This window comes from Dufourea novaeangliae, unplaced genomic scaffold (assembly GCF_001272555.1).
Source record: "Dufourea novaeangliae isolate 0120121106 unplaced genomic scaffold, ASM127255v1 scaffold112, whole genome shotgun sequence".
NCBI lineage: Eukaryota > Metazoa > Arthropoda > Insecta > Hymenoptera > Halictidae > Dufourea > Dufourea novaeangliae.
The window spans coordinates 692,059-701,677 of record NW_015373993.1 but is presented as its reverse complement, the minus strand read 5'-3'; the positions used below and the strand labels follow the sequence as shown (position 1 = coordinate 701,677).

General features: G+C 47.0%; 1 protein-coding gene across 1 annotated transcript in view; it reads left to right on the top strand.

Annotated features, from left to right (window-relative positions):
• The first annotated feature begins 5,779 nt into the window (after nt 1–5,779).
• The window catches only part of LOC107187907 (guanylate cyclase 32E-like), a 71,090-nt gene continuing 67,250 nt past the window's right edge, over nt 5,780–9,619 (top strand). The window contains exon 1 of the mRNA XM_015576104.1: nt 5,780–6,023. The gene's annotated coding sequence lies outside the window, so the exon portion shown is untranslated. The remainder of the gene's footprint in view (nt 6,024–9,619) is intronic.

Here is a 9,619-nt window from a genome sequence, read left to right as displayed (position 1 = left end):
GCATTAGCTTAGACAATCAATAAGGCTCGTGCTTTGTTATTCTACGTAAGTGTCTCTCTAGTCAATTTATCTTTAATTTAAGGCGTCAGTCCGGTACTCGCGTCAGCGAACGTGAAACGCATTCTTTCCTGTACACGACCGTAAGGACGAAGGAAAGTCTTGGTCCCTCCGGGCGTCCTACTGGTCTAGTATTAACTAGCATTATCGGCTCGTGGTACTTAAGCCGATTATTTATAATAGTAATATATATACACACGAACACTAAACGATCGGAAAGCTTGAAATGTATTCACGTAAATTCCAACGACGATATGTATCCCGCGATCAAGCGAACGATCTGTCGCGATTCTACGATCTGTGTAAGTTTATTACTTCCACTTTGAAATAAAGAAGTTCATTAAAAAAAAAAGAGAAATAAATAGAACATCGACAAGACGAATCACACGCGATACAGTCCACATCGAAGTTATCGAAAATTTCTTTTTCCTCGATATTACGGTGGCAATGGTCTTGCAAATAAGAACGCGAAGGTCCGTGATAATTTTGTTCTATTGACGGGATCTCACTCGTTCCACGCACTGCGAGTGCAACGGCTCCCGGACGCACACGAGCGCGACGCGTGATGGAACGGTGGCGATAACGCATCGAGATTCATTAAAGAATTAAACATCGAAGAAATTAATTGAACAACCAGCACGGGAAACAGACGGTGATTGCACGCGTCGCTCGGCCTCTACTTCTATTCCTGGTATTATCTGCCCGCGGGCACACGGGCTGACCCCAGACGGTTGCGAGCCAGACAATGATCGTCGCGAAAAATTGAAAATAAAGAAAAAAAACAAAGAAGAAAGAAATCGATCAAAGTCGACTGTCTGAAGTGGACTGGAGTAACCCATGGAACGCGTGGTTCGATTAAAATTCTACTCGTACAGAAAGTTGCGTCAATGAATTGGTCGTTCGTCGACTTCTGAAAGTCCCAGAGTGGATCTTGGATTGGGCGTGATCGTTCCCGATTTACACCGACGACAGTCGAGTTGCGGTGTTTCAGGGAAGAACCCACCGAGTCCACGCTAGGCACATAATTAACGGTACATTTTTTTGTCGTCTCTCTAAACGTTTCGACATCGATTTACATCGCGAATCGGTCATAGAAAGTTCAATGTTAATGATACGTTGCCACCGGGCCGGCAAACGTTCCCGTTTTTAATATGCATACCGGTCAGCGATTTCATTCCTTTCCCAGACAAGGCCAGTGTTACTGTTACACGTTTATTTATAATTGACGCAACGACCCGACGGTCCACCCGATCACGAAAAGACTATAAAACTATAACGCCTGGTTACTGGTTTCCCCCTCCACCGGTGGATAACTAAACTCTTCATTACGTTAATTTGCACGTCTCGTTACGTGCGTATCCGAGACACGTGATCGCGACACAACCGGCGGCGGTACGCGGCTCCGCCGCGCTCAAGTGCAAAAGAGTCGTGCAAACACGAGAATGACTTCTGAATTTATTGCGCAATTTACTATTCGGAGAGTCCTTTGTAAACTCGACGGAACGAGCGAGCATTAAAGCTTCCCTGATGAAAACGCTATGATTGTGCACGTGAAGATTCTACAATGGAAACCATACAGGAGATCGTCGAAGAATTGAAGATACACGATCGATCTCCCTCGAATCAGACAAATTTCGTCGTCGTAACGATGAGATTAACAAATTTTACCGAAGGATCCAGCGATACGCATCACCATAGAAGATTTTTTCGTGGTCGACCGTAAGAATCGTACACCCTGTATAACGAGGCAACTCTTATATACAGAATGGGGTACCATCTTATTTACGGTGAAGTGGTTGTCGGCCAACTTAGAGGAGCGGCCATCATCCAATCAAGCCGGACAATTTAAACAGCCTGATTCACGCAGCGAAATCATTTAATATTTGACGTCAAGCACGATTATCGTATAACGGTGCGTAATGGCCGATTGTTTATACAGGTTGCAAGCGGCGCCGCAATTTTCAAATGGTTGTATCTGCCTCCTGAGAACGATGTTGTTGAAACCGTAAGGGACGGGAGCAATGTTGCAAAATGATCCGGTGGTTAGCGCAGGACACGCATGTGACCCCGTACAATTACTGGTCGCAACGACACTGATAATGCCGACGATCGACCAAAACAAATATACATATAACACAGGACAACAACAAAAAAACACGAAGGATTCTTTCCACGTTCGTTCATTCGATTTCTTCTTTTTAGTCTCGTCAGCGCCGCCGACGACTTTCGATTCATGCAGATCCTCGTAATTCCCGAATACATACTGTAAGACTTTGGTATCAGCCGGATTTAGTATTAATCGCACGTCGTTCGGTTACAATCGTATTATTTTCGGCTTCACGCTCGAGAACGCGTCTGTCACGGTCCTCTCACTCCCCGAGCGTAACTTTTATTGAGTTCTCCTTCTGCCAGTCAGCCGCGGTGTTCCTCTATTTATAGACACGGAATTATCTTCATCCGTCCGTGGAACAATAACGTCCGAGAGCGGTGAAAAAAAAAAAAAGAAAAATGTTTCGATACGGGAATGCTAATCTCCGCGGTTCATCGTCGTCACTGGAACGAAAAGGAGCGGCTCTGATCGCCGGCAATTACATCGTCGCTTAAGAGTGTATAACAAGGGGGGACAGAAAGATATATAGAGAGAGAACGAGAGAATAATCGTCCTAGGGTGAAAATTTCAAATAGGGTTCGGAAATTTCCCACTCGCTCGGAATTTCTTCTTCTGGCTCCCTCTCCCGTGGCGTGATTTTTCCATATAACGCCTCTACGCCAGCTTGCTAGCACGACGGAGCTCTGTTTTGTCCACGCACACCCCGGTCACTTTACATAAGATATGCACGAGCTTAGACCGAGGCTGAAAATAAACTCGTCGCGATTCGACACGTTCGATCGTGACGGCTTGGTCTCGTTGTCATTTAGCCTGATTTCCATCGACACGATTCGCGGCTCACGACGTCGCGACACGGCCGAGGAGACCTGCGGTGGTGTGTCGAATGGTTCGCGGCCGAGTCCCTTGCTCGTGTACACAGAAAAACTCGAGCTATTATAAATAGCCGGGACTATTACACGAATGATCGAGTACCGGGATTGAAGTTAGACCGTCAAGGTTAACGTTCGTCGTATATTTCGACTCGCTTTGCGATCACTCGCCGCCGTGGAATGCTAATTAACGATCGTGATCGCTTTCGTTACACGATAAAAGAAGTGGGTACTCCGGGAGAGTGGGACTTCCGGAAAAGTAAACAAACGAACAGATCTCCACTTCGATAATGCACTTAACAGTCAAGTACCACGATAATCATCGGCGATTCTTTTTTTTTTTCTCGATAAGGTATCGTTGAGTAGGATATGATTGAGGAGGACTATCTTCGATGGATCGCATGGTCGATAAATGTAGGGAATAAAGAATAAAAAAAAGACATTTGCAGTGTTTGAACGTCTCGAAACGATCGCGATGAGAAAATTTCGTTTGCTGGAAATTACACGTTGCCACGGTACATTGTACAAGATGAACGACGATTGTTGACATTCACGGGGAAAACGATAAGATAGCAGCTGTTTTAGCAGCCAATCGCCGCTTCTGTGTGTCGCCCGGCTACGTTACCGCTGCCAACTGTGGCTTGTGCACACACACGCAAATTGATATTTCAGACGTTTTTTTATTTTTTGCTTTTTCCTTTGTTTTCTCGTACAGTTCAATTTCTGTTAGCAAGGAATGCCTGCGGTCGTTGCAACCGGGGCGCCGATAGTCCGGGACCGGAAGTCGCGTTCTCGAAGAGTGTATACAGCTGCGTGCCGATGAACGCAATGAAACTGGGCCGAAAATTGCGACGGGATTTTTGGGGGTAGAGGAATTTTATCGCGGGAAGAGACGCTGGATATTTATTGGAAGATAGCGCGAGGAAGAGAGGTACAAACGAACTCGGCCGAGAAATTAATTGGACGAGATAGGGGACGACGATCTTTGTGCACCGAGGAAACGCGTTCGTGTCTCCGGCGCGAGAAACTTTTACTTGATCAAGATGATCCCGGGCCCTGGAATAGTTGAATCCGAGAATGGTATTTGGAAGGTTTTCGTACCGTAAATGGTGACACGGTGAAAATTTCGTTCGTTCGAATAACGGAGGTTCGCGTAAAAATATCAGGCAAGTATGCATTCCACGATGATGATAACACGCTTTCACTATTAATCGCGGTTACTGTACGTAACCGTGACGAAAGTGTTGAGAGTAAGTAAATACCGCCAGACCTGTTAACTTTGGCTTGCAAACAAGATTACATTCCGCAGACTACGGATCTGCAAGCAATCGGATTGTAAAACGACAACCTCATTGTGTTATTTCACAGCGAAATCTTTCCCTCCCCTGTGTTCCGACGCGCTGAAGTTCCCTAGGCCCGATAAGGTGATTCTATTTGACTGAAAAAGCAGCTATATACATTTCTGTGTCGTATCGCGATGCTCAAGGAATTCGGAAAACTCGAGATCCCGTGTCGGCGTGATCTCACGATGAAGTAACGAGAATTACATGATTTATTGATTTCGCTCTCTTGGGACGAAAAGAAAAAAGGCACTGCACGAAATATGCGAAGAATGGCGCAATGTGATAACCGCGTGGTCGTGATAACGACTAATTTTTGGCTTTCTAAAAATATCCTCAACGCGTTCTCCTTGTAAATCGGTGACGAAATCCTACTGTGCACATCGTGTCGTCACGTAAAGCTGCTCGTCGTAAAATTTATTTCACCTATCGTGACATTTCCGTCGCGATCTAATCATCGTAAATCGAAGCTACTGCGCACGAACTTTCGCGCATACGCATTCCGTCGTAAGGTTTCTTGTAACTAACGCCATATTTGTGGAACTTCAAGATCATCCGATTGCTCAGGGTTATTTGGAAGGCACACTTTGTCAACTAATGCGAAAAATGAGTCTCCGAAATGTAAATACCACGCGACGTTTAGTGTTCGTAGAGACACTGAACGCACAGTTAGGGTGGTACCTCATAGTTCGATAAAGGTTAGGAGTGCTAACGAAGATGTAAATATGGTTCCCGCCAAAAACGGAACACTCATTACTACGTGACGTATGTACATACAAACTAAGCTAACACAGATTACATACATATCAGGATTCTACGAATTCGGGGGAATGATATTTATAGATCATCGTGGATCAGTGTCATTACCGAATTCGTGGAAACAGATAAATATAAGAAGGGAAGGACTCACTATTCGGTGTTCGAGGGGACCATCTACCGTGTGTGTCTGTTGCTGGAGATTCGCTCGAATTGTTCGACAGGAGGATCCACCGTCTGGTACTCGGCTACTGCGAAGTTCTATGGGTGGAATGCTCGTACATACGCACTCACAATCACACACACACTCACGGTAAGTTTTCCAAAATAATGAAAATTCTTTCCCGGGCAACTTTCGTACGTTCTGTCGCCGATCCCGATCAGAGCGCCGCGTCGGTGTCGCCACCTGGACGGCGTGCGGCAACACTAGGCCCCCTCGGAGTCATGTGTTCGCTCAGTGTATTGCGGCCTCTGCTTGCGTACGGTTGTTCGTATCGATACGTCGATCGACTGTCGCGCGGTGGTGCGTTTCGTTTCTCGTAAAAACGAGACCGCGATTCCGTCGATCGTGCGTCCCGCGCTGAAGAGCGGAGACAGGCGGGGGAGTAAAAGACGAAGAAACTTGGCGGATAGAAGTGCGTCGTCTTCGCGCCAGTAGAGGCGTCCTTCCGCGTTCTCTCTGTCGTGCACACACGCCGGAGTAGCCACGCGGCGAGTGAGTGATTTTTATTACCAACGAGCAGTGCCACCGGGGAGAGGAGGACGGAAGTAGCCGTTAAGTGAAGTTCCTCGACTTTTCGCGATCGGTCAACCAGAGACCCGCAGGGATGACGAGGTAGCCCCCCATCCAAGGGATTGGATTACCATGCTGGACACGGCCACGAGTCGCAGGTAACAGAGAACCGTGTGCGCCCCGTGTACACTGCCCCCCCCCCTCCACCCTCTCTTCATTCCTTGCTTTCCTCTGTGTTCTTCCTCCCTTTCCTCCGTTCTCACTCTCTCTTCCCCCTTGTTCTCTTTCTCTCTTTCTCGCTTGCTTGCTCGTTCGCTGTGTTTCTTTCTCTCTTACGATCGAAGCAAGCGTCCGTCGATGGTCGGCGCGCAACGCTCGCTCTTTCCCGAGAGAGAACCGGCGGGAATAGTTGCGTGGTACACACGAGCGAATAGGATGACGGTCTCTAGCGAGTGTTTGCCAGAGTAAACGATTGGACGTACGCCAGTTGACCCAAGGAAGTTACTCTGACAAAAATTCTCAAGTGTCACTCGATACACACGTATCGTGGATTGTTAGAGAAGGGGGGGTTGGGGGGCGGGAAAGAAAGAGAGCGAAGATGACGGCGGACGAAGAGGTCGATTCCTCCGCGATAAGAAGGGCGCGTGTCGAATCTCTTTACGTATTATACACGCGCGGAACAACAGCGCTCGAGACGAAGATAGTGACCGCGAAAGCCGGGTAAAGTGCATCGCGACGCGGCCGCTCGCCGATGCTACACACACGAATTTTTCGACGACGCGTGACTCGCGCGTTGTGATGGAAATCTCGAATTTCTTTGTCACCGCGCGACCGCGGCGTCGATCCTGCCCGTGTATTTCCGGAACCAGCCGCCGCGTTGTTGACGTTTCTTCTGCGTCTCATGCTTCATGGGAAATTAGAGTAGCGTATCTGTTCGTAACTTTGCTCGTTTTGAATGGCATCGTTACTTATGTTCATTATGTTGTTTTTTTTTTTGTTCCTTTTGTTAGTAAAGATACACCGTTTACAAGCGGAACATAGTTATATACATACATAGTAGATTTTACGCGTGTGTGTGTGTGTGTGTGTGTCGGTAATGTTACCGGAAACGTGCGTGTTCTCGCTCGCGGAAAGGACCACTTGCGATGGAACACTTTTGAATGGGAGCACCGTCTGCTGTATTATTTGCTCTCGCGGCAATCGGCGTATCGAAGCGGCGTCGTATTTTCGTCGCTTGGCTCTGATACACGAATCTCTGACGTATAAAAGCAAACGAAGCGAGGCTCGCGGCCGTATGTACCTCGGATCCCGAGAAATTACTAGAGCGACGACGTCTGGTGTATCGTGCCAGGGTCCACGGTGCTCTAACCGTTAACAGTTTACTTAACGAGCAGATAAGAGAACGTAGAGGAAAATTTCCAGCGAACTTTTTTCCCCGCGAGACGAATCCACGGCGAACGGAATCGTAGCACGTACATACGTACGTATTCGCGCGCATGGTCTTCGACGTGTTTCGTGCTAAAACTGTTTTTTTTTTTTTTAAAGAATTTACATATTTTCAATCTACACATCTATTTTCGTGGGATTTACAGATTGATTTAAAGTAAGGAATTCAAACGTGCCGAATAACATGGTCTATATTTTTTTTCTGATCTCGTAAATTGTTCTTTTTCGTTTTCGTTGTTTGTCAGCTCTAATAAGTTTAATTTTTTCGAACACTCGTACACATGGCGCAAGATCGCGCGGCTTTCCGTGACTTAGCTGACTCATCGTCGGTACCTTCCGGGATACGTCAGGAACTTGTGTTCTTGCAGTCTTATCAGTGAGCAACGCTGTTAGACGTCTATCGTATCATGAATTAACAAAAATGTAAATGGCCACGAAATATAATACCAGCGGGAGCTCACGTACATACCTCGTATTCGCATCGATACATTCTTTCGCCACAAAATACCAGAGTATCGAAACAGACGGGGGAATGGAAATGAATTAGTTTGTCGACCGATTATTTCATAGACGAAAACACGTTTTTCGTAACTTTCAAGTTCTACTGAGGTAAAGAAAAAAGAAAAAGGAACGGGAATTATTCCGCCGGAAACCGTGAAACGCGTATCGTGTCTGGGATTGACAGAGAAAGAAAAAAGCAAAACGATTCGCGGGCCGTCGTACACATTTAGAGCGTCATCGTGGTGTACGCTCGTAATCCGAGAAAATAAAATTCGCTCGAAGCCACGGGAGCAAAGGTTGCCCACGATAAATATTGTCCAGGAGAGAGAAATGGCCGGGCTCGCGTGGCCGGTGACCAAACAATAGCTTTTCATCATGCGCGCCGTTCAAAAGCGTCTCGGTGGAACGACCGTGCCCGGCAGAGGGAGGAAGAGAGAGGGAAAGACATTTAATGAACTTAATTATTTCGAACGTCGATGCTTAACCTCTTTGTTGACCGTGTTATACCACTATTCACCAGCAACATTGTTAGCCGTTGAGAAGAAACAGGTGGCCCCCTGGCGTGCGTCGCCACGCTCGTTCCGAAAATAACGAGTCGTAAAAAGAACTCCTCCTCGGACCTTGGGAACTTACCAGTATTTTCCGCTCTTCGAGCCGAAGAACCGTATTTAATACGCGCCCCATTTGCATTCGTCTCTCCGAGGAACCAGTTCTTTTCAACGCGAATTAGTTTTTATTCACTCGCGGAACGCGATCCCCCGTCGAATGAATTTAAAATGAGGAAAAAAAGAAGCGACAGAAAAATGAGTCGCGCGTGTCGTCTAGGGGGACCCCGTGGCAGCCGTGAGAATTAATCGAGATGAAAAAAAAAAAAAAAACGTGGAGTCGCTGTAATAACAAAGGTGAAATAAACCGTGGCGGAGACGCCGCGACACTACATACTTCGAAAGGTTGTTTACAACTTTATTAAAGCTCGCGGGCGACTCGGTCCCCGCGCGAAGACGTGGAATAATATAACTGCCAGGCGTAACCTGACTGACAGAACAGGCGTTCGCGCGCGGTCTGGTGTCGATGTTTTCTAATGGTACCCGACCCGATTAAAAATACCAGTTGTCGTGCGGCTGCTGCGACTGTTTTGCATAATTTCAGTTTAGGATACACGCGCGTAAATTGCTTGCGGAGGCAATAAATCTCGAAGTAGAGGGGGAAGAACCGCTACGCTTCGGCCCCGTGGTTTCCTCGATCGCCACGGTTAGCGGCGCTGTGAACACGCACGATCTACGATCCATCTATAGCAATTAATGCAGGCAATTTAATATAATGGGACTGCTTTCGTTTCACCGTGATCCACCGTGGTTTTGTGTACTTTCGCGTCGAACGCATCGGTATGCTGCCGTCGCCATGGGATTTATATCGGCAGTGGTGACGCGGTTCTTCTCGTTGGCGATATTTTCTCGGGGGAAAAAACGAGCAAGAAATTTAAATAACGCACGACGTGATCGATTAGCCGGATGAATCGATAATCGATAATCGTGTGGGATGTATCTTCGACGGAATCGAAAGAAAAGCAATCGTTTTTTTTTTCGGGTGGACGCGCGATCACGGAACGAAGGAAAAATCGTGCTTTCTAATTAATCAGTTAAGTGTTCCCGTGGCTTAATCGCCAGTAATTACCACTACATGCTTCGCGCGAGCTCTGAAATTACGCGATTGCCCTCTGTATGGCCGTTCCGCGAGGGAGGAAGGGAATTTAATAAAACGTACGATGATGTAAGCGATCATGATTGCACGGTTTCGTTTCTTTCAA